The sequence below is a fragment of the Labrus mixtus genome, chromosome 10 (genome assembly GCF_963584025.1).
Source record: "Labrus mixtus chromosome 10, fLabMix1.1, whole genome shotgun sequence".
NCBI classification, from domain to species: Eukaryota; Metazoa; Chordata; class Actinopteri; order Labriformes; family Labridae; genus Labrus; species Labrus mixtus.
Window position 1 is genome coordinate 6393037 of NC_083621.1, and position 25717 is coordinate 6418753.

General features: G+C 41.3%; 1 protein-coding gene across 5 annotated transcripts in view; it reads left to right on the plus strand.

The window, feature by feature from the left end:
- Positions 1-247: 247 nt before the first annotated feature.
- nlgn3a (neuroligin 3a) overlaps positions 248-25717 on the plus strand; it is a 128848-nt gene continuing 103378 nt past the window's right edge. For 4 of the 5 annotated variants that reach the window (XM_061047729.1, XM_061047730.1, XM_061047731.1 and 1 more), the window contains exon 1: positions 248-593. The gene's annotated coding sequence lies outside the window, so the exon portion shown is untranslated. The remainder of the gene's footprint in view (positions 594-25717) is intronic. The other variant, XM_061047733.1, reaches the window with a different exon arrangement.

A 25717-nucleotide genomic window follows, 5' to 3' on the forward strand; every position in this document is an offset into this window, starting at 1 on the left:
GTTTTTAATAGGATGCTGTTGTTTCTCTCTGTCAGAATTTCCCTTCAGTGAAACATGGAGAAAAAAAAAAGGCAATTTTTGATGACCTGTCAAAGACGGCCGAGCAGAAGGGCAGAGCAGACTTGGAGGGCATCAATCCTGTTCGCGCTCCTTTTCATGTATGATGCGTGTGCCCTTGGTTACCTTAGTAACTCTCCTCTCTCCGTCTCCAATCGGCGCTCCCGAGTGAGCCAGCCCCGGGACCGCGCCGCGCGCTCACGCCAGAGCTCGTGTTGAGCCGGAGAGTCGAGGCAGAAGCATCCAAACGCGCCAGGACCAGGAGGAGAGAATCCCGCTGAAGAAAGAGAAGAAGAAGGAAAAAACAGAGGAAGATGGGAGGAACGTGTTGAAAAAACAGCGGAGGGAGGATACTAGCAGCTGTTATCGCTTCACGGGAAGGTCATTAATGGAAACAGAAGCAGTGCGCAGACTGGACGGATATTTGGACATACCCGCCTGCAAGTGAAGACCCCGCAACAGTGAAACATTGTCCCGGCTTTTTTTTTTAATCCCACAGAGCAAGGCATGGGGGGATTTACGTCTCGACAAGACAGGTGAGTCATTTCATGATACTTGATGAGCAGCTATGTATGGGTGGGGGGGGGGGTGTCTTCAGGCTGTGACTGTGCGTGGGGGGTGGGGGGGGGGGGTGAATTAAGAGGGATGCAGCAGGGGGAGTGGGCAAATCTGGGACTTGGACTTACATTATATGACTTTGTGGGTTGGCTGTTAAGATCAAGAGGGGCGTTTGGGGATGCTAAATCGACGTAGCGCAGTAAACCGGAACGAAGCACGTAGGGACTTCCAAAAAACGCATTTGGATGATGTGACTTGGACGGACTCTGCTTTCTATCTAAGTGTCTATTTGAGGCAGGGGTTTGGATGCCAAACAACTGTGTGCGTTCTCATCCCAAAACCGCATACACCCCACGCTATAAGTCTTAAATATGTACTAATTGTTCAGGGCACTTGTTACTTGGCCATCAAGACACAATCTTGCGTGCGTGATGGAGCAGTGACGCGCACTCCCCCTCTCCATCTCCTTCTTCTTGTTGCAAAAAAATAAAATAAAAAAATACCCTGGCGACTCTTGCTCTTTAAGCAAATGAAATTGCAAGCTCCAAAGTTTGACGGAAATGAAACGAAGAACTAGTGAATGAAATCGCCCAGGATGACATCAGATCAAAGGTTGTGCAATGCGAGTGGGATCCGCCACCAGTCTTGTAGCAGGCTGTGCACCTCCATCTGTTGTGCTGAGGAGCAGCATAATCTACATATGTGGGGATCCCCATTTTGCTTCTTTGTAGGATTTTAACTTCTTCACATGAATTGGTTTGATTAGAATGAGAGGGTATCTTGCAATGAGAGCTGGCAGGCTAATTAAGGATTTTTCTTCCTGTCATTTAGAGTGACACAGTGAGCTTAAACAAAGATCTTTTATATCATTTGATGCCTGCTCGTCACTGACATTCTTCCTGATCTAGCAGCCCATAATTCTACCTCTTTTCATAATAAAATAGGATTGATCTTTTGACTCTATCGTGACTCTTCTCTCCAGATTTCTAATTCCTATGAAAGCTGTAGAGCACACATGCACAAACTGCTCGCTGAACAAGAGAGCGTTGGACTTAAATTTAAAGCTCCATAATGATCCCTCAGGCCTCACGTGTCTGCTGTCCTGTCTGAAACTCCTGGATGCATGGTTGAAGCTACGAGATAAATAGTCACGTAGGTGGTGAATGTTGGAGAGAATAATCAAGTTGGAGAATTAAAAAAATGAAAGGAAGATGGAGTGGAAATGTCAAGCAGGAGTTGTCATGGTGATTGGTTGCATGTGTCCCTGAAAGCTAAGAATCTATTAAATGGTCCAGGCTTTTTTATTTGCATTCCAAGCTTTAAATTGGTCATACTCACATATACCAACAACAAAAAGTCCTATGAAACTAAAACTATTTTGACTTTTGCATTCATTTTTATGTATCTCTTTGGTATCATGAGGGATTATGCATCCTGCTGCTGCTTGTGGATTCTCTCTCTGGCCCTGTAGTGTTTGTATTCCAGTCCATGCAAAGAGCTATTTTTCAAGTTCCCCGCAGTTTTAATATCCATTCTTCACCCTTTTTCCCCCTGAATTTTTCTTGGCTGTGCTCACGCTGTGTGACAATCATGGCAGCTAAAAAAAAAAAAACTGAGCATTGTCCGAGGAAAAATTAACAACAATTCTGCTCGCTCAATGTGCTCATTTGTTGGACATATTAGCCTGGAAGGGTGAGGGAATCAGGAAGTGGTTAACATGTGATTACTGACAGACTCAGCGCCTAAACACACACGCACAAAGTGCAGTATTGAGTGTGTTGTTTACCCTGAGAGTCTCAGGACTGCTGTAGAAGAGCTTCATGAGCCTCCCTGTCTGCTGCAAAGGTCAGCGAGGCTCCTTCCTGACCGTAAGTGAATACACCTGAGTCCTCCTCAGCCTGACTTAACATGGATGAGCCACTCGTTGGTCTCTGGCCCGGGAGGCCTCTTGTTCTTTAGCCCTCAGATTCTCCTCCAGTGTACTCTCGTTATAGCTTCCAGACTCATGGACCGAGGTTTGTGAGCCCACATCCCCCTCCGTGTAGAAACAGTAGTGTGTGTTGTTAGGCCTTCAGGAAGGTTATTTGTGTTTTTTCTAATATTCTTCATCCTGTTTGACGTGTTGTCTTGGAGCAGCAGGAACAGGAGCTGAATAATTTCCCAAATGGACCACCCCCCACCCCCCCCACCCCCCCCGACCTTCTGAAGATGAGTCCTATAACTGCATATCCCACTGCCCAGGAAAAACCCGCTCGTTGTTTTAGCACTGTTTTTAAAACTTTTCAATGTCATGGGAACTGAAAGGAAAAATCAGTTTGAGAATTTTGAATTTAGTGCAAATTAGTTTTTCAACACACTTACCCGGCAAACAAGACAAATGCTTTGGCATTTGATGGCTGATACTAGACAAGTGCATACCATACAGATGCAGTTTCAGACTTCCTTTAAAGTATCTCCTCTTCTGTGGGAAGAATTCAGTCTATAGGACTAAACATAAGCAACAGAGAGTTGTTTAGAAGCAGCAAAATATTTCAAACCCGAGTCAAACTGTAATAAGACGTGTCACCTGAGCTCTTTGATAATCACACTACCGACAGACATGGATGGACGGGGACTAATGAAGGAGGATAAACTTGTCTGTTCTTATTTGCTCAGGAGGAACCGCTTTCATCGTCATTAAATCACACCTTGTGACAGAATGTTGGAAAAATACCCTGATTGTTTTTTTTTAAGTACTACTCGAACCGAGCTGCAATTCACTAGACACACTTGTGTCACATTGGATTTTAATAATGAACAAGATGTATTTGTTAAATCTGTGAAAAGATGAAAGTGTCTTTGTTTGACTAACAAAATGGTTTTTGGCCTGAGGCACAAAGATATGCCTCAAGACTGCTGCACATAACATATTTAACAGAGATTTTTACATTGTTCGTGGCCCAAAAACATCTCCCTTGACTAACAGGTTTTTACTGCCAAAGACCAATGTCTGCTTAGTAAACAAGATTCTTTTGGACATCGCCATCCAAACTACAAAGCAGATGTCACACAGTATGTCTCCACGCACTGTCTGCCAGAAGTTATCTCCTTATTATTAAATTATTAATTAGGCAATTTACACTCGATAATACACAGAAGAGGACGAGGCCTGCTGAGCCTAAATTGGGGACGTGACCAAATCTGCAGCAGCAGTGAGGAGCTATTTTTTGATTTTTTTTGCTTTTTTAAAGGAGACTTTTGAAAAATGCATCACATGGAGGGAGGGAGAGAGAGAGGGAGGGAGATGGGGAGAGATGGGGGGTTAGGGACTGTCATGAAAGGGAGACAGGCGCGCGCTGGGATGCAAAGCTGTACTTTAAGACTTACATAAGCTCAGATAGTGATGAAGCGCCGTTTGTTTCATTCATGTGGAACATGTGAACGACATGAATGACCTTCTCAACTCGACATAAAGGCATCAATCTAACAAGGCTGCATAAGCAAGTGTGTTTAAAGGTTTGAAGAGTCTCTGTTATTTGCCAATCATCATTTGGCTGGTTATTGAATTTTTAACTTTTATTCTGCAGAGATGACCCACGGAGTCTGAGGTCTGTTCTAGCGCTGCCCTGCAACTAAAACAAGTGAAACAGAGTAAGATATATTAGCCCAGTTAAAAATAATTAGATGCATTCATGAACACATCATACACCTACATACACTTATAAACCCATGCTGCCCGTTCCTAATGTAGTATTTTCCTACTTTATATGCTTTCCACAAACACTACTGGCAACTGACTCTCCTGTGTATGTATAGATCGCTGTTGCCCTGCACTGTCCGCCCTCTAAAAGCCTGAAGCGTGCCAGCTCATTTGAATTTCAAAACATCCGTCAAAAATAATTTAAGGAAAGTTTGAATTGAACAAAGAACCAGTCACTCTGTCCTCATTCTGTGTCTGACAGGAGCGAGGCCCTGCCTGTTTGTTTTCCACCTTAATCCTTATGATTCAAATTGCATTTTATTCTGCTTAATCCACCCTGAGAATATACAGACAAATGACAGGGAATCAACACTTTTTAAATCCTGAGGATGAATGTTACTGTTCAGTCGAAGTTGATGCAGCAGTGTGTGTTTGTGTGTGTGTGTGCTATTCCCTTGTCACTTCCACAGCTTCTTATCCAACTTAACCATCGCTAAGCCCCTTTCTCTGCTCATTTTCTTAACGTGGAGCGAGCATTGTGTGGGTCTGGCAGGACACAGAGGCAAGGGCCCGCCTAATTCATGGGGTAAATTAGTGGAGATAAGGCCTGAGTCAGTACCTCCAGCCTCCCATAGATCCCCCGGGGCAGGCTCTTAAGGAGCTTAGTAAAAGCCTGTCGTATGAAGACATGACATGGAGCTGGCTAAATGGGCTACGTTGGAGTGTCTTCCATCAACCTAATATTCATACAGTGTGTGGGTCACTGTCGTTCAAGCTTTAATCCCATTCAATTTATTCAGTCTTGCTTATTAATTCAAAGTTTGAGGAACATACTGTTGTAGTGAGGTGAAAGAGGCTGTTTATTAGCAAGGCTGCAAAGCAAACTGACACAACACTTAGGCCCACTCATAAGAGCATGTTGTGTTAGAGTCTGTGCCACCAAATCAATAATGAATGCTGGTTTACGCGTAGTAAAGGAACAAGGAAGAACTCCTCCAGAGTCACTGGGTCACATTCACTAGGGAAACAATTAGAGGCTTCCTCGCGCTGCACAGATCCGCAGCTTTCTCTTTTTTTTATTTGAGCGGCACGCATTTGTTAATTTTTCTCTGGGGTCCAGCCGCATGTCCGTGCCGCCTGTTGAGAAATTACAGACACCAGCCGCTGCAGAGTCTTTTCCAGCCAGAACTACAAAAGGCCATGTCAGGCCCCTGTGATGTATGTGGGTCTGTGTGAAGTGGAAAGCATGGTGACGGATAGGACGCCAGTCTTGCGAGTGTGTGTTAACCTCATAATGCTGACAGATTACAGATTTAAATATTTTAAATCTCATAGAGCACATGCTGGTGGTGATGATGAAGAGAGTGGAAATGACTGCCGTAATGCAGGAGATTAATCGAGATCCTTCCTCTCTCTACCACTCAAACACACACACACACACACACACAAACTCAGATGCAATTGGTCGTCCATTGTATCCTCATAGACCTCTCTACTCTCGTTTTAAATTACAGTTTTAAACTCTTTCTATTGTCTCCTCTGTTCTATAAACCAAATCAGGCCTGACATCGAGTGTAGCTACAGTGTCATGCCACTTCTTTTTTCTTCCTTTCTCTAGGCAAGTTCTAAAGAAGCATTTATTTATAACCTCTTTTTTTTTTTTTAAATCTACTTTTAGGCAGACTCTCCCAGACATTTTGCATGTATTTGTCATAGTACAGAGAAGGCATTAGGCACAGATGTGAGTTATTCTAAACTCTGGTCAACCAAGGTATCGCCTGTTTAGATTTGTATTTTTCAGCCCACTACTTTGCCTACTAACAATCAAAAACACACAGTGACACAGTCAAAAAAAGAAAGTATTTTATTTGTCCAGGTGTGGACTATGTTTTCTCCATTTGCACGACATTTTGAAAATACCGCAGCACGAATCCAAATTCTTCTTCTGCAACACCACCCTCACTGATATTTTTGACAAGCTCTTCATAAAAGCACATGATTTTTTTTTTTATTTGTTCCTGTTCGTGTTTGTACATTTATATATTCCATGGATTTTTATCTCTTTAAATCTGTTCCAAAATATTGTCTTTAGTGCCAGGGATACAAGACAGGAAAAAATAAATCCCCTTCTTTTAAGCCTTTTTTGGCCTAAAATGAGTCTACTTTTGAAAAAAATCACTGACAAAAAAAAGGAAAAAAAAACAAAATTGAGCTCAATATGTGTGTAATTTATGTGTGATTGCAGAGATTTCAATGACCTAAGTAAGTAAGGGTTATTTAACAGGAGCAAAGGAACGCTCTTGTTCTCTTCAGTGGTAACTTTGTCTCTCGTCTTTTTTGGAGCTCACATTCTCTTCCTTCCACATCCCATGCAAATCAGGTCGACTGAGTCTGAGTTGCCTGTAGGTATGAAAGTGAGTGTTAGAGGATGTGTGTTAGCCTTTTGATGGATGGATGCTCTATCCTGTTCTAGCTCAAGTCCACAATAATAGAAATAAACCAGTAAAAACTATATATAGTTTAGTTAACTGTAAACAACCAAATCTAATCAAACTGTCTGTTTAGTGTTTACTGCATGGGAGCTTTTTAAATCTGCCTTTATGACATTGTAAACTCTCTACCTTTACCTGCTTTAGGATTGGTTTATTTTGGTGCTTACATGTAGACCTGCTCCTGACTGCGGTCTATTTATATCTTTGCCAGCTTGGCATTGCTTCCTGATAGCCTTTGAGGACAGAGAAATTCCTCCATCAAGCTCAGGGCCCATCTGTGCCCATATTCCTCCCAAAAGGAGCCGTCCTCCACAATTAGAGCTTTCTCCCAACGATACCATCATCGTGCCATCACTCTGTGTAAGAACAGGCTCCAGGAAATTGACTTGATATTAATCTGACAAAAAATTACCAAGAAAGGAAATTAGAGTTAGGGAATTTTCCCTGTAAGTGATTGTGTTTCAAAAGACGAGATGCACACTCTGCATGTCTCTAAGAGCTTAAACAATAAAACATTAAGGACTATTTGAAATGTTCTGCCACTGTGCCTTTAAAGCTTAAATATCCAAACAAAATACGTTTGACCTAGTATATTGTCTTTGACTTTCTGTAGCTCATTACATTGATACGGATCCAGATTCACCTGAAAATCTGGGTCATACAGAAATAGCCGTGACGCCAACTCTCCCAAGATGGTAGCTCTGATGAATTGGCGGCTGTAGGTCACTATGACAATGGTTTGAGGAAAAAAAAGGGAGGAAGAAGAGAGGGGCTGGAGCTTTTCTCGTTGGTTTTTGAACCAGGAAAAAAAAGTTTATTTCCGAGGACTTTGATGATGTGGGCGAACACATAAGACTAGAGGGTTCCTCGAGGCGCTTTTCTGATCCTTTAAGTAGCAAAGATTTGAGGGTTTTGCAAAAACTGCCCAAATTATTTCCTCCGAAATCCGTAATCGCATATTATTTGTAGAGTGCTTTATATAGGACACATTTGAACCCTGATTATTAATATTCTGTATTTCAATGAGCTTAAAGTGACTTTTTATCCAATTGAGTCCTTTAAATTGTCTTATCTTTGTTGTCACTACAACAGGAAGGTAGATATTTGCTGAGAGACTCCAGAGTTGAAGTCTTTCCTTTTGGTCCTTTCAGCCGGCACCCACGGTGAGCTTCAGCTTGCTTAAAGTACAGGTGTTGAATGACATAATAGTGGTGGGCAGTTGGGTTCCTGAAGCTGAAGAGTGAAATGATGCCGTTGGATCGAAATGGGTCTGTGAGAGTAGCAGGAATGGAGAGGGGATCAGAGAGGATAAGAGCAAGGACAGAGAAAGGGGTGAGATTGAAAAGAAACAAGAGGAAAATGGTTACGTTGGAGAAAGGTAAGCCTGGATAAGCCTTTTGACAAGTGAGCTCTGGGCTGGGCCAAAGCCAGTCAAACAAAAAAAAAATCTGCCAAGTTTGTTTTATTCATGCTCTGGACAACTACGGCTTTACTATCTGTTTTTTTTTTCCCAGCCGTACACAAACAACAAGCAGAATGCAAATGCAGCTCAATTGTATCCCAGAGTTTTTATGCTTTCCTGCTTTTATGTGAAGATTTCTGATTGAGGCAGATCTCTCTGCCATGTTGAAAATTACTAAATGATTCAACGTTTTCTGACACCCCAGAATTTACAGGCATTCTCATCTCTTATTCTCTTTAATCACATTCTCTTTCAGTCCAAACCTGCTTCACACACATTGCCTGCATTTACAATTCTACTGAAGCCCTGACTCTAAAGCAAAGCGCAACAATAAGCTTTTAGTGTTGAAGCTTTTTGGGAGCCAGGCACTGAGTAATATGTGTTAACTAATGGGATGTCAAATGTGTTTATTTGCTGTTGCAGCTGAAGAATAATAAATTTACTAAACAGACCATTGAATTTAAATTATTTGAAATGTTTCTTGATTCATATCTCCCAAATCTGAACTGAATACTTCAAAGGGAAAAAGGATTGTGTATATCACCATAAAAGGATCAGAACTATAAAATACATTTCAGGAGGACTTCCAAACTGCCTCGCATAATTTAACTCAATTGGTGCAGGATTAATGTTGAGAAAATCACCTAAAGGAGCGTCATTAGCAAACGTACAGTGTACACACACTTGCAGCTGCACCCAAAGACTCCTCAGGGTAGATTCTAATGATACTCATGTGATTTATCTCGCAGATCCACGATCAGTGTTTAAAAAAGGATTCCAGAGTTGACCTATTAAGCCTCATCTTTGCCTTTATTTTCTACTGTGCTTTCATTTTTTTTAAAGGAGACATTAAGAAGCACCAATCAGGAAACCTTATCACAAAAGACGACGGGAATGTGACATATTTCCTCTGGGATATTTGTGCTTTATGTCTTGGTGGCCCACTTTTCCTTCATACTGATGCTTTGATGCACACGAATGACAAACAGCTGCATCACATGGAAAGGTCTTTATAGTCAAATCCATTAGAAAAGAGGCCTAGAGAGCAGCCATTGATGAAATGTTTACTCATTGTCTGTTCAGCACACAGTGAAAGGACTTTTCCAATTGGGTTAAAGGAAGATCCTCAGTTTCCCTTTTAATCCGAGACTTGCACCCCATATCCAGGCAAAAACAAAAGCTGCTAAAGATAAGACCAAAACAGTAGAGCATGGATATAGTGTTGAATGGCTCATAGAGGATATTTATGTAATCTGGGGGCACCAGGGCTGACTCAAACCGACTCAGACCCGCTGTTGCAAAGAGAGGCCCAAGGACAGTAGCAAATTTTCTAAATCCCTGGTAGACACAGAAAGTTAAGACATGCAGTGTTGCAATAAAACAAAGCCCAACCCATTTATCTGAGCATCCCACACAACCCCTGGCCCAGATTTACAGCCCCGAGCATCCACAGCCACCAAATCTTCTGGTATCCGCAGATATTGACGGAGAGAGCCAGAATCCCACCGAGGAATTCTGAGCTAGAGGGGCTCGCTCTCAAAAACATGAGCTGTCCCTTAATGGTTCTGAATCAAACACCAAAAGTGTATGATATAAAATGTTATGTGCTATAATCACATTTTAAATTGGGATAAATTGTCTCATTGATTTTTCTCTCTTTCTGCGAACTTGTCGAGCTAGTATCTCATGCTATGTGGCATTAAGAGTTTATGGATTGTTTGACAAAGCCCGGGCTTTGATGAGCATTTGTAGCCTCCGGAGACAGAACATAGCCGCTATTCCATCAAGAGCAAAATGCCTGTTTGAAAACAAATAAAAACAGGCCCTCTCTCATCATTAGATCTAAAGCACTTAATCCTGAGCACAGCCGGCTCTCCTCTTCCTCTGAAAAACTGTTTCTTTGTATCTATAACATATGGATTTCCTGTGTGGCGTTTGTCTGCATACAGAGTTACCTCTGGTGTACGGGGGCACATCTCCTCTGCTTTCCACCAGGGTGTCCAAACTTTTAAACTATACTATTAGGATAAAAAAAATAAATTCATGGATTACAGCGAAGAAGAGAAGTCTTGCTCTAAGAAAGAAAAGAGAATTAGTTGTAATAGCTCATGCTTTGTGTCCTCAAACTTAAAAGCAGGTCTATTTAAAAAAAACATTTTTAGAAAGGCAAAATGCAGAGAGAAAAAAAAAGAGTCGCCAAGGTGGACTGACTTATATGTTCACCTACGTATACCTGTAAAACTATGAATTTACCCCTATAGACTGTCACTGTAAATGTGTAGACAATGCACCACAAAGATATTTTGTGGAGTCTTTTTTTTAGAGGACAGCTGACGACAAGCAGGAAATTTATAGAACAGGTAGACAGGATGAGACTCACTAAGTCAAACCCAGATACTGTGAGGGCCACTGAGGGCTGTTGTAACCCACAACCCAACAAATACACCTTTAAAAGTAGTAAGAGAAGAAGAACTTTGTTTAAAAACATAATGTGCATACAACATTTCTTTATGTGTAATGACTCAGCTAAATCCCCTCTGCTCAAACAGCACGAGTTAAAACATTTGAATAGAATATGCATTTTGTTGCTTGAAGTCCTGTGAAGAATTTTTAGCTGGTCATGTATACAGATGCCTCTACGTATATGGCCTACATAAGCAAAGGAGAGCACCAGCGAAAACATGGATTAATTTCTATATAGTTATATTAAATGTCTGTAATTACTGTCTCTGGGTGTAGATGTCATACGAGGGGATTAACAGCACGCTGCAGAATCAGCTTTTGTTTACACTTTGATCTGAACGGGTTTATGATGAGTGATGTACTTCGTTTAAAGGAAGCAGGGTGACAGGGGTCATAGTTCCTCACAGAAGCTTTTACTACTGACGTAGTTACAGACATGAATGGGCGGCATAGCTTACTTTTAAAATGATGGTTTTCAAAAAATGAAGAATGTAGGAATTTACTTTTACTTTGAATTTTTGCTACCCCGAAGGTGTGAGAGTAAATGTCTCTTTTTGGAAGAAAAATATGAAGACAAAAAATACTTTTGGCCAACAACTATCCCCCCCAACACTATGGCCCCACAGATAAATATTCATGTTTTTAAGATTTATTCTTTGGCTTTTTATGCCTTTTATTGTAAAGATAGGACAGCGGATAGAGTCGGGAATTCAGGGACAGAGAGAGTGGGGAACGACATGCGGGACAGGAGCCACAGGTCAGATTTGAACTGGGCTGCCCATTGCGAGGATTACGGCCTCTGTACATGCGGCGCACGCCCTAACCACTCCATCGACGTCCCAGCTGAATATGTCTGACTTTACTGTTTGCAGTTGTCATACTAGCAAGCCTTTGAATAAAAGCAGATTTTATTTCTGCTGTGAAAAAAAGGCTCTTGATTTATGTTGTTTTTACTGCCAACTCGTAAAACATGAAAAGAGCAATACCAAACATCCTCCCACATGCATAAACACAACCCGAGACACGCCTTCTTGGCCAGCATTGATGCTCACTTTCTGCTCACCACAGGGGTAAATATTGGTAATAGGTCATGTGCCATTTCAGCTCTCAGGGCTATTTGTGTATGCTGTAAGGCCTTGTCACATGAAATTTTACAGCTGTCATGAAGGCATTTTCATTGTTGTGTTTGCTCTTCGCAAAAGCTCCGAGGCTAAAAAAACAACAATGGCCTCGTTGTTCCGTCTCATCGAGGTTCATGCCTGCTAAAAGGAACATAAAAACTGTGCTCCCTCTGTGAGCGAGCCCCTGCTAGCTCCACTTGTATCGGCACAGTTCAGGCACAGAGGAATAGTTTTCAAAGTGTCACCGTTTAGGGCATGGTTTGGATGTCAGCAGCTAAATGAATAAATAATGTGCCCTCAAGTTGCATTTGATGTAGCAGGATCTGATCTGATATGACTTTTCACTCAAGCTAGCTAACATCCAGATGTTAGAGGAAAAGCATTTTTTCTCCCTCAGGTTACTAATGAAACATGGAATGGGGAGGATGTTTGGAAACATTAAGGAGACGGTTTGAAGGAGGAAGATCAGGAAAATAGATTTACAAATGTTGCATTGAGTGTAAATCTGGATGCATGATCACAGAGCTGATGTGTACACTATCTACAGTGTGTGCTGTCTTTGCTCCTGGCTTTTCTTCTGTAAAAGCGGGATATCGAGTAATGTGTGCTGTGTGCAGATTTTAAGGAAGTGCAGACAACCCGAAGCCGTATTTGCCTGCGGTGTTTGGACATGGCCTACTTCTAAGTGTGGAGTCATTAATGGGATGCGCTACTCTGTTTAAAGTACACATTGTTCATTTGTAGCTAGCTTTGCATATGCTGCGATTTCTCATTTTGCTAACTCCACGGCTGTAGTGTAATACTTGGATAAAATATCACAAATTTAAGAATCAGTCGCATCCTGTATGTTGTTGTTTGACCTTGAGTAACCCTCAGTAAGCTGCAGTGTCTAAGCATCTGTGTGTTCCGTACCATGGTGGCCCACTCTTGTCTCATGGACTCTGTAGTGCCTGCATGTGTTTGAATAATGTCCTGCAGGAGACACTCTAAGTGCAACGTCTAGGACTCAGGCGTCAGCAGTAATATCAGGGCAACCTCTCCTCTCCTCTCTCTCCTCTTTGTGCAATGGCATGGGGGATATTACGGCATTAGAACGCATGAATTATGGCCGTATTGCTCGCTCAATGTCAAGGGACGGCGGCACGCTTGTGGTACCACCATGGCATCAGTGAAAAGGTAGAACAGGAGAAACATGGATTAGTTAATGTTTCATACCCTGCGCACACTGTTTTGGGCAAATGTAAAGCTCATTTCACATTTTATATCGCCATATTGAATTTGGGTGCAGTTTTTGTCTTAAACTGTTGTGAGCCTGAGACAGCTCCCCTGTTTGATCAAAAGGCGAGGGTTACATACAAATTCGCTCTTTACAGTGGGATCTTTGCATTTCGTAAAGACAGGCCAGGTTAAAAAGAAAAAAAAACAGAGCGAAAAGACCAACTGGTGCAATAACATAGGATGCATTACCTAATAGATTTGGCAGAAATACAGAGTTCAGGGCGGTCTGATAAAGCTGGGTTACAGTACTTTAATCAATCACTAAGAACACGAGCCAATTTAGAAAGAAGCCTGACATTCAAGATAGGCTTTCAGACAGGATTAGAAATTGTGAATAGAGAGGAGACATATCTGCCAGGGCGAGCCAAAAGGACCGCTGTCAGAGGACACTCTTCCCTTCCTCCATGTGTGATATTGAGGCATTTCTCTGCCTCCCCCCCCCCCCCCCCCCCATCCCTTTCATATTTGAGAAGTCACATTCTGTCTCTGTTTGTGGCCTTGCCCCTCAGTTACAGAAGAATTTTTTTTTTTTTTCTGAGAATGCAGATGAGTGTTAGTAACAAGACAGTGTTTGGTGCCTCTGCTGTTTACCCTCTCCCTTCAAGAAAGGGCACTGTCATTTAAGATGTCCCTCGGAGCTCATCAACATCAACATCATCATCATCATCTGGATTTTCTGGCCTGTCTATTAATATCTTGAATATCAATGTGAACATGCAATGAGCAAAATAGGATGACTGCTTTGCAAAAAAAAAAAAAAAAAAAAGACTACTGGGAATGTCACTTGGGGGAAAGCAGCTGCTTTCTTTTCCCTCTAGGACATTCATTTCTGTCCTTTTTTTTTGGCACCTAGCGACATCAATCTAGCCTTGTTATCTAACCTCTCACACTTAAGAGCAAGCAGTCACCAATCTTCGTCCAATTTAGGGATAAATCTGACTCAATCCAAAAATTTTGAAATGAAAATAGCTTTTTTCAAAAAGCTTTCAGATCCCCTGAAGAGAAAATCTAGGCCTTTTGCTCCACCCCTGCAGCCTGAGCAGGATCAATGGGGAAGTCAGCCAGGGGCTGTGATGGTGCTGGATAAGGGGGTGGTTCAACGGTGGTGATTGATATCACCTCACTAATCCCTCTACATCTCCTCTAAATCCACCTGGCTGGAGCTCCAAATGAGCCTGTAATGTGATGAATTAAGATGCTAATGCTCCATATTTACCTTCCAGATTGTCATATGTTTAAGTGTAGATTATTTTATTATTGGAATGGAATCCTACCCATGAGAAGCAGTCAGGATTATGTTTTTATAATCATTTTAAGCTTTTATTTGCATGCTTTTTTCCCATGCTGCTATACATATGTGTGTGTCTGTCCTGCGTTTTCCAGACCAGACAAATTCTACGGCAAAGATTTGATTCTGAAAAGTTAAATGAGTATGTCAGAGGCCTTCTGAATATTAAAGGTATATTAATGACTTAAAAACCTCCTATCAAGAGCTGATAGAGGCCATGTGGTGCAGCATGTGTTTGCTTGGTCTTTGTTTACGCCGTCGATGAAGGTCAACCCCTCATTAGAGCAGCAGCATCTTTTTTGATGTTGTGATATACATAGTAATCAAGTGTGGCTCACATCGCTGTTTACTGCTGACCTTTAGTTAAAAGCACATCACTGTCGGGCCGGTTCAAAACGTAATTATGCTCCCATAACACTGCAGGCATCATGTACAGTGGACGGAGCACATTTAATCTGTTGTCATTAGGCCATAGTAACCCTGTGCTCTGGCTGTAAATAGAGCCCAAAACATATTGCTCATGAATCCATTATGTCTTTATATTCCTATGTAAAAAAAGATGCTGAGGTTTTTTTTGTTGTTTTTTTTCTGTGTGAAGCGCACTCGTGTACATCTTGTTTTTTCAGCTGTGTATTCAGAAATTCTGCTTGTCACACAACAATACACTTTGGCACCTCTCACTTCTCTGCAACTACCCGGCATTTGCATGTCAATAGCATCATTCTACCGCTGTGCTTTTGGCATTTGTGAATCCTCTGCGAGGAAGCCAGCTAGACGAGGTCTTTGAAAAGAAACATCAGAATAATGCGTAGGGCGTTGCTTCGTTCATTAACTTATTTTCTAGAAAAAAAAAAATCCTCTTGGCTTAATTGATCATCCATCAAAATGGAGTGACACTTATACATATGATAAATGATAGCTTTAAGAGCACATGCAGCATTTTAAAGCAAATGTCTCATGGGAAAAGGTAACGCTGCTAACTGGTGCAAATAAGGCAACACAAACACACTGCGATACTTTTAGATCAGTACTAATGTATTACTTCCTTGTGACATTAAACTAGCAGTCTCACTCCATATTTTACCTGAATGTCGTGTTTCTCTAAGTTTGCACATTACTGTAACTGCTGCGAATGCTAAGGAACCTAGTGCATTATTAGCTCATTAATTTTACACGCAGCATCTGGGTCACGTCTCCGCTCGGTATATGTATGGTTCTGTGCAGCTCCTCCACACCCAATGATAAAGCTGACCTTTCAATTTTCTCTGATAACTGCAGCCTACTTACCTTGAATTAAAGCTGTTATTTAGCTTATTAGGCCATGGGAAGATTCACTACTTACAGTGAGTAGTATAACTGCGAGCACACACTCATACACATACGAATGCTCAAGTCTATTACATTTCACAGCCGAGGCCCCACAGCGTTCATTTTAGTGCTCAAAAAAATTAATTAATGTCACATTCTTCTGGACAAGTTGATCTGAAATTTTAATCTTGGTCTGCAGAAAAAAAACATAATTCAAAAATGCTGTGGATGAAAGCGGTGAATTACACGCACTCAGAGCGGGGCTTCATTGCTTTCTGAAATGGTGCATAGCTAAGTGTTGTCCTCAGGATGATCAGCTCTTCAAAGGCTTGGCTTTGTGTGCTTTATGAGGATACTTCTGTTTGTGTTTTAGCATCTCTAATGGGAGGTTGGTGTGTGGCTGGGACATTGCAACCGAAATAATTAATTTCCTATATCCCTTACAGGAAATGTCCACCCAATTGTAGACATTACTGCATGGTAAATTACCAGCATAATCCCATTTTAAGATGTATATTGTACGCGATTCATTGCGAAGACATCTCAAATCATGTAATTGTCAGAACTACTCTTGCTTAGACGAACAGTTCTTTTAAATAATTGCCCAGCAATGTGGGTTACACTTGGTTGCATATCCGCATTTGATGATCCCGGCTCTGCAGTGGTAATTCAGGCCAAGGGGTGCCAGCATGCTGTCTTTAACCCAGAGCTGAAGAGTCAATACTAGCCATAGGAGCTGATCTATCTTAGATATTATAATGCAGTGCCAGTGAACTCGGAGCCCTGATTGTGAGAGATCGACTCCCTGTTGTAATTATCAGCAAGACCTCAATTAACTCACAGTAAACTCTCAGTTCAACTCTATATGTTTGTGAAGTGTTAATAGCCGCTCTAAGAGAAATGTTTCCCCCCACGTCCTTCTCTGTCAATTCTGTGGTGCAGTTAATCCACACGGATCAATATTCAATGCACGGCATATTGTTAGATACATTACTTCAAATGAGATACATTAAGCATTCAATACAGAGTTTAAATAGGAAATAACCCATTTATTCCAAAGGATACCCTCATTAATCTTAAACCATAATCAATCAATGTAAATGTAAGGGAGCGTTTCTCTCTGACAGTACCTCTGATAACTGTCTCGCAGCTCCTTGACAGGCAGCATTTAGACCAAAGAGAGCAGCAGGAGCAGAACACAGCAGCTCCCATTTGAAGTGATTGTCATAAACTCTGATTTGCTTTATACATGTAGTGGCATGCCAGCGCTGTTCAGGTTCCATGCACTTGCCTGAATTTTATTAGGGATGCATCCCGGAAGGCAAAAAAAAAAAAAAATCCATCCTCCTTTCCACTGTAAGCCAGAAATTGATGTTAGAGCTGCCATGTTATACGTGCCGTCCTTACAGTGGAGGAGATGAGAGGAGCTGTTTGAAATATCTGCTGAATTCTCCTTGGTAAACCTCAGTGTATACTCTCAAGGAATTCAATCATGTTTCAAATATGTGCACCAGGTCCAATCAGATGTGTTGCCTCTGCTCAGATGTAGGATGATTCCACCAACAACTGGGAACACAATATTTGGAAACAGATTCATGTTAGCAATGGATACATCCAATATCTGTTGCAGCTGATCGTTGATACTTCTGCGATAAGACACTCGAGAAAAATACTCTTTTGGAATTTACAAACCCAGTGTGATCAACTTGAAATATGGAAGGAATACAATTCACGGCCTACTGTGATACTGCTGTAATTCATCACAAATATGATACAATTTTCACATCAGTCGACATCGATAATTATCACGAAAAATGTCAAATAATTATTATTTTTGTTTATTTTGTCCTTCCTGTAAATAGCCAAAAGACCTCCAAACTCCTGAAGTTGAGCGGACTTTCTTGTCGATGATGTTTTCTCCGTGCTTTCAGCTGGTAGGCTCAGCGTTTTCTTCTGTGTAGCTATCGCTCATTTCGGCTACGTTTCCTTTCAGCTTTCCAGAAGGTCTTCTGCTTACTATTTACTCTGTCTGAGTTTTTACATGACCTTTCATACAGATAATTACTAAACACATTGTACACATTTTAGAGGTATTTGGCCTAAATCATTAAACCACACATTTTTTACATTTTAAACAAAGTCTGCCAAAAATGTAATTGTCATCCATGCTGTCAAGGCATTTAATTAGAAATATAAAGCATTTAACCTGATCGTGCAGGAGATCAACAAAGTCAGTATGGATTCATCTATTGGGCACAAAGTGTGGGGATGGCAACCCAGCATATATGTGTTAGGATATTTTAATAACCAACTGATTTTGTGGTCTCTAGGACAACAACGTCTGACTGAAATTTCCCAATAATGAATAGTTCATAGATGTCTTAAACCACGGCGAAGAACCCGTATAATGAAACAACTTAGTTTTCCAATCAGGAACAGTCATTTTAGCTGTTTATGCTCATGGGTCATTTCTGAAGACATGGTAAAACCCTTTCTCGCCTTGTTCTCTTTCCTTAGCAGCACTTTGGAGCTGCGTTGGCAGGGTGATAGGAATCACACTCTGTCAAGAGAACAGATCCCACCCTGCACACGGCATCTGTGGGAGGCTGGGTAATGAGTATGCCATGTGTAAAGTCTTAATGTGTTTACATACGGCTAGATTAGAGACAGACCCAATACTTGCCCCTGCGGTTTCTCAAAGAATCCCTGTGGGCTGCTTGAGTGATTAGCTACTTTGAGTTTTTTTTCAGTGGGAGTGTCTAGTGGGACCTTGCAATGGATCAATAAGAGTTAAGATGATGAACTGTTGGGGAAATTTCTTTATTTATAATTTTTTTTCCATCTAATTGAGTCAGTTAGCTTTGATTAATATCACTGTACCCCCACGTATTGTTTCACATATCGTATTAGAGGCTTAACTCAGTCTGACACTCTGAGGCATGCACACCCAGTCAAGAGAAAGAGAGGCAGAATGGATTTAAGAATGGCTCCATTGCTTCCACTTGCAGCTTTAAGGCTCCTAGATCAAATCTGTCCCTATCATTTTACTCCTGAAGAGCAAACAGTTGTTTCAAGCACCGTCAGCAGTTAAGAGAATAGCCATTATTTATTTGCTGTGCAGCAAAAGAATTCATCTCAACATGTGCTCACCTGGAATCTGTCTTTATTTGGACTGCCACGCTCACCTCTCCCTGTTTCCTCGGCCATTTGGCTGGTAATGATACTCGGGGCGGCATTCATCCAGCAGCCAGGAGAAGGGGGTGGAGATGTGTAGCTTAGCAGGCGGCCACAGCAGCATGCAGCAGCCGTCTTCACGCCTTCTTTCTTTAAGAATATGTCGGCATCATCGTGGTGATTAGCAGTCAGGAAGCGCTGCGTCTTTGTCCTTGATTTAATGCCAAATTTCCTAAGTAATGATGACTGCACAGGCAAAGCAAAAGGAGAGAAAGAGTGGGCCCTTCATCCCTTACTGTTATCGTGGCACTGGTTCCCAGCGGGAGCCTCATGAAGCTGCAGTTTAGTTTTGACATTTAGGGAATGTTGTTTCTGAAACATGCCAATCTCCTTGATTTAATATGGCGTGCTGTTGTTCGTGGAGCCGAGGAGCTTATATCAGGAGCGTGCCTGCCAGAGGAGACTGGCAGTATGTGCGTACGTTCATTATTGATTTTTCCTTGTTGGAATCCATGTGTGCCGATTTGAAATAAACACGTGTAAGCAGATAATTACAGATATATATATATTTTCACTTTATTGACACAGAGCAGCAGCTGGAGAGCAAACCTATTGAAGGCTGAGCTCCTCTCAAAATGGAGCCTCCTTTCTGGCAAAATCTCTAAATGAAGTTTTCGCTGCCGCCTCTCACATTTTAATGAGTTCAGTCGAGGTAACAGCCTGAGTACATAAGTTTCTGTCTCTCTTATTGTCTCCGTAATGGCACATTCAGCCCGGGTTATAATGTACCAGAAGCAGAAGCATTTGTAATCAGTGATTACACTGTCTCAGGTCAGGACGGCTCACTTCATTTGGAGTTAGATGTTGCAGAGCACTAATGCAGCTCCGTGAATGCCTTTGTTGCAGACCGGTACTATAATAACAGAGTGGAGAGAGAGTCAGAAGCTCCATCCACTCAGAACTCTTATTGGTTCCTTTTTTATCAGAGTCCATTCAGCCGCTCTCTGAGGGATGTCAGGGCGTAGGAGTACATTTGGCTCTGTGCTCAGACTTTTATTGCAATGCAGAGATCTCTCCACAGTACGAGAACAAAGAAGCTTCTACAGTAAGGGACCAAAATAAAGCTGAATAAATCTGTCTGATTTCCTCTAAATATGAGATCTGTGTAAGGACAAACTTCTGAATATTAATAACGAGTAACGATTGGACCTGTAGATGAAACATCTCCGATTAATCAGGGACCGGAAAATTAGGGAGGAGGGTGTTTAATGGCGTGTACTTGGTGGATTGCCTTCTTGCATTAAGGACTAATAACCTCCCTTAGACTCACAGCAACAGCAACCACCTCCTCCTCCTCCTCCTCCTCTGCTTCCATCACTCCAGTTGTATTTATTATGGGCTGCAAGGCCACGGTGATGAGACGATCAATATTTCTGGGATGATGAGGGAGAACTCATGCAATATCTCTCTCCCTCTGTTCCTCCCTTGGCAGTGCTTCAGCAGGTAGAGAGATCAAAGCAGAGAGGACCTCTGAGATGCTGTTGGAGGGGAGACTGATGAAGTCCTCTGCGCCGCGTGTCCTCTAAACACACACACTCCATCACACTGTCCCATGTCCTTGCTATGTCCTGATTAAAAAGTTTGACCTGATGTATTTTATCTCAACCAGAATACGCGTTATCACACATTTTCAGAATTTAGATTAAATTTCTCGTATGTATGTATGTTTGGCTATGGGGAAAGAGGACCTATAATAAACATCCTGTGGGAAGACATCTTTATTTGTCCAGTGCAACAATATGTAGAAGTTTTCACCAACAGAACACGTAATGGAAAATACATTTGATAAATTTAAATCAAGTAGAAAATACATTTGATAAATTAAAGTAAAAACACTTTTTCAAAAGGGATCAGAGATCCACTCAAGGGCCATCACGACCTATTTTTAGTCTCATATGGTTATTTAAAACTTAGATGCGAGTTTAATAGGTTCGACTCAGTTGATAAATTCAAATGGCAGAGATTTGCAATAAATACATAAATGTTACAGCCTTAGGCCGTGCGATGACACCTTTTTAAAAAGCGCTGCGCCCGACACCTTTTTCATTTGAATTATTTCAACTTTTCAGAAAAGCGGTTTTCAGGTGACGTCAAGCGCCTTTCTGACAGCTGACCAATCAGGACGAGTAGTAACCTACGTCCCTAGTTACGGGTGCCCAAAAAGATGTCATGCATCCAAAAACGGCAAACTTCCACCAGATATGTGTGCATTGCGTGTCCGTTCCGGTCCGTTACCGGTCCGTGCATCCTCATCCGTCAACACCCACCGGCTGTGTTCTCAGTCTGCAGCACGGAGAGCACAGACAGCTGGAGTACGGAGACAAAGGAACGGCGACAGCACGAGATAATACAATGTACGTGGGATAAAACTCAATACAAACCTCATAAACACATAAACACACAAACGGTCGTTTATCTGATGTTGTATCGGTGTCTGACTTCCCGTCCCGTTTGTTCTTTTCTGTGCTAAATTGATGCGTTGTGCTCCGGCCGGCTCGTTCCCGTTGTTAAGGTTACAGAACACACGCACATAAGCGCTCAAAAGGAGCTGAAAGAAGCGCCTTTTTCTGAAAAAAGAAGTCCAGTGTGAACACGGCCTTAAGAAGTGGTAGGCAAGTCTTTTGCCCATCGTGTGTTCCCTTTTATTTTGAATACCCTCACTGTAATAAGAAACAAACACCTCTCCCAGATTATGTAACGATCTTCAATGCTTATTTGATATTTGAATAACCTCAGCTATGTTGCCAATAATTATTTTTTTCCTTATAATTTAGTAGGGGTGGAGATCACCAGAAGCCCCACGATACGATATTATTGCGATTTAAACATTTTGCGATATGCTGAGAATCGCGATACAATATATTGCGATTTAACTTTTTTAACTGCATATTTTGTCCACAAAATAAAAAGTCCACTAAACTAAATCAAGAACTGTTTGGTCATATAAGAACAAATTCTCAGTCTATACATCTCACTTCAGTCTTTTTATTTCTACACAAGGGGAGTCAAGCCCACAGACTGAGCAACACTGTGATCAAATTTAAACCCTGTAAAAGGCTGCATGAACTTCACAATCTGAACTGTTGGTATTTCAGTCTAATCAAACTTGAACATGATTTTCTAAAAATCTTCATACCCCTCACCAGAGAGTCTATTAAACACTTCATTACAAACACACACCCACACACCCACACACATACACGTAAAACATGAATATACCCCTTTTCTGGCCTGTGCTCACTGTAATTGTCTCTTGTGTTGTACCGTAAGTGTTTTGTCTCTTGTCTTGCATTAAAAAATAAATAATAATAATAATAAAATAAAATATCGATACTTGGCGGCCATGAAACGATATAATATCGCCACACAAAATATTGTGATACTATGCTGTATCGATTTTTTTCCCCACCTCTATAATTTAGGTGTGTAATCGATTGACTGTTTAAAAAGATGCACATCTGCACCTCCTCCTGCTGTAGAAAAATGAAGCCGAAACATGCGAGCGTGAGGAGCTGATATATTAAGCTGGTGATGTCACTTTGGAGCCAGAGTCAGGACAGTAGGGATCAACCGGTGGAGCCGCCATATTGGATTCCCGCCCCTTCTGCAAACCATTAAACATTAAACTGATAAAACAGCAAGGACCCCTCAGGTCAGGACATTCACAGAATAAATCATTGGTTTGAAGCAGACAATCATGGTTGTGGAAAGTTCAATGACGCTGTTCCTGCTCCACTCTGATATTGTGCACACAGCACAGCAGGAGCTGCTTTTGTCTACAGATCTTTCAATCACAGCATTCGACTCCTTTGTTAGCATCAGCATTAGCATAATTAACCTCGTAAAACTACACTCGGATAAGTGAGTTATCAAACATAAATCAGCTTCATAAGAACTTACAATAATGACAGGAACCATGTTTGGAAACAAAATGTAATTGATGTGTATTTTGGTTGTTTAGTATGTACCATCTGTTAACATGGAGGAGGCAGAGCTTACATCCTGTACTGCACCTAGTCAGTAGAGGCCAGGCAGACACAGATATTTTGGTTTCACATTTGAGGAGCTGTCACTGAGTCCTTCCTTTTATACAGTCAATGATGTTGTGCAGGACGCAATCCTAGAATACCTTAGAGGTTTGGCTTTACCCATTGAGGAGAGGCCATTCTGAGACACAAATCAGAAAATCAACATGCTTCATTAAACCACAATAACTTTCAAATTAAATCTAAAAAAAAAGGACTAACCCAGGACTTATGAGTTTAAACTGCTCATTGTGTTTTTATTCCTTGACACTTTTTATTTTGGTCATTTGAAGTTTCTGGACAAAATTCACATTGGACGCTTGTTATAGACCTAGTTATTTTCTAAGAGAGAATCTTTTGGTTTGACAAAGTTACCTGGAGGTTTTCATGACGATCGAAGCCATGGAAGAATTTTAGTACTAACATCACTATGGGTAAAAGGAATGAGACTTACTTCTGGAAGCGGCTTCTCCCCCTCACAACTCTAAAACGTAACACAGTTCAGGTGGTGGTGATCAACTAATTAGATTATTTATTTATTTTTTATTTCCTCTGTGGCTGTGTTAAATTACTTTGTGTTGTACCGACAGGTTGAAGGCTGAACATTACAGCTTTCACGTGGGTAGGATTTATTGCAGTGATGTGGCAATACAGAGTATTAATTTAAGCTAGGTGTTGCTAATAAACCAATAGCTGAGCGTGTTATATAACCGCTTGTATTCTGTGGTGTTTGTAGATGTTCTCCTCTCTCTGCTGCGTGTTTCTTACAATAAAGAGGTCAATCTAAGTTCAAGCTCTTCACTCCAGCTGAGGCTTCACATGCTGTTGTGGATGCTGTGTGCACTTGTCTGATATCCATACCAAACAGGGATACTTTGAACAATAATGTTTTGTTCATCATTTACACATGTGTGGGTATGATGGTAATGTATGCCAGCTTTTCAGCTTCGGCTACAGAGATCCCAGTGAGCAGGGAAGGGACTTTGTCAGTATGACTTTTCCAGCAAATCAAAGCCTTCACCAGCCCTGAGCCCCGCAGCAATGCATGCTTTTTTACTCCCCAGATTGGATATGGATGGCTTTTCATGTATTATCACTTAGCAGGTGCTCGGTGTGCCGGAGTCTCTGAGCAGAATCGCCCACCACCAACACATTTCATTTACACATGTATCAGAGAAGGTGGGCCCATCTGTAATATTAACTATATGTCTGTATGTGTATTTGATATGAAGTGAGGGCCTCTATGTACGTGTAACACATGCAGACTCTGCTCTGATCCGAGGCTGCAGCAGATGGGAATAGCTGCCGAGCGATAACGGCACCTCCAGGAACGTCAGGATTGCTTTCTCTCAGTGGTTAGTGGCCCTCCGACGGCTGCTGATACATTATAAATCATTTACACAGTAATTTTGGAATGCAATATCCTCCTCTAAATGCTGGCTTTTCTTCTCCATTGTTATTAGAGCGAACACTGCAGCAGGCGCACAAGGCTAAGGGGGACCCAAAGCCACAGAAATTGAAAATTGATCAGGCAGTGTGAGAAGGTGTTTTCACTGGCAGCAGACCTCTACCTTGGGACTGTTGATTAGCATTTACAGAGCTGTCACTGGAGGCCGCCTGTCGCTTCATCCTCATCTGGACTGTTTATCCCAAAAAGTCATCTGTTATTAGATTAAAAAAGCAGGGAAATATGTTTAAAAGTCACCCTGTTCCAAGGGAAAAGGAGGGGAAAAGCTGCATGATAATAAATAGGGTATGATATTATTGTACCATGTTATTATCTTTCTGTGTTTGTTCCCTTTTTTTTCAATGTTTAACCAGAACTTCACCTGTAAATCTGTCTCCCATATTGACATTCAAGCAGGTTTTTCTTGCCATAGTTATTCCTTCTGCTGATACGTGCCTTTAATATCCGTCTCTCTCACTTTTTTAAATGTAGTGATGGTAGACCAAATCCTCGCTTTCTTCAAAAAAAAAAAAAACACATTCAGAAGTCAATCTGAAGTTATTATGTCGTTCCAGGATGAGAAAGTGATGTCTTCCAAACTTACTGCTTTTTAAATACTAAATTCCTTCCACTGCCTACTTTCCTTCCCCTACCCGGAGAGAGAGAGAGTTTCACACCGTTTAAACTTGATTTGTCTAATTCAGACTGCAGAAAACTTCTACGAGCTTCTGATAAACTTTGGAACGCATGTTTCATAAAATGAGGACAGCTGATTTGGTCCCCTGTCACCTCCTTTTAAATTAAGTGCAGAAGGGATTTTTTAAATGTCAGTGTGAATATAAGAAATGAATACAACAAGCAAAATCAGTGTCACGGGTTGTTGTTTTTTTTTTCTATTTGAAATCATACATTATGATTAAAGGTTATTTGCCTGATCAGAGGTGTGACTTGTGCTGAGTTGCATCAGACGGCTGGTGGCTTTCTCTGCAGTTACATAGGAATGCAGCATCTTTTAGACGCTCTAATGTTAGTAGTGAAAGTATGATATGTTGAAGAGCAAGGCAAGTTTATTTATATAGCACATTTCAACAACAAGGCAATTCAAAGTGCTTCACACAACATCAAAAGCATCATGACAGGGAGAAAAAAAAAAAGAAATATTAAAATGGAAAATTAAAAAAATCACTAAAACGAACAATTCACAATCACAGAGAAGAACCATTCGGACATTTCTTTGCTTTTTCACATCCTCTTTCATATCCCAGACTGTTGGATATTTCCTCCTGATATGCAAGGTTGTATTAA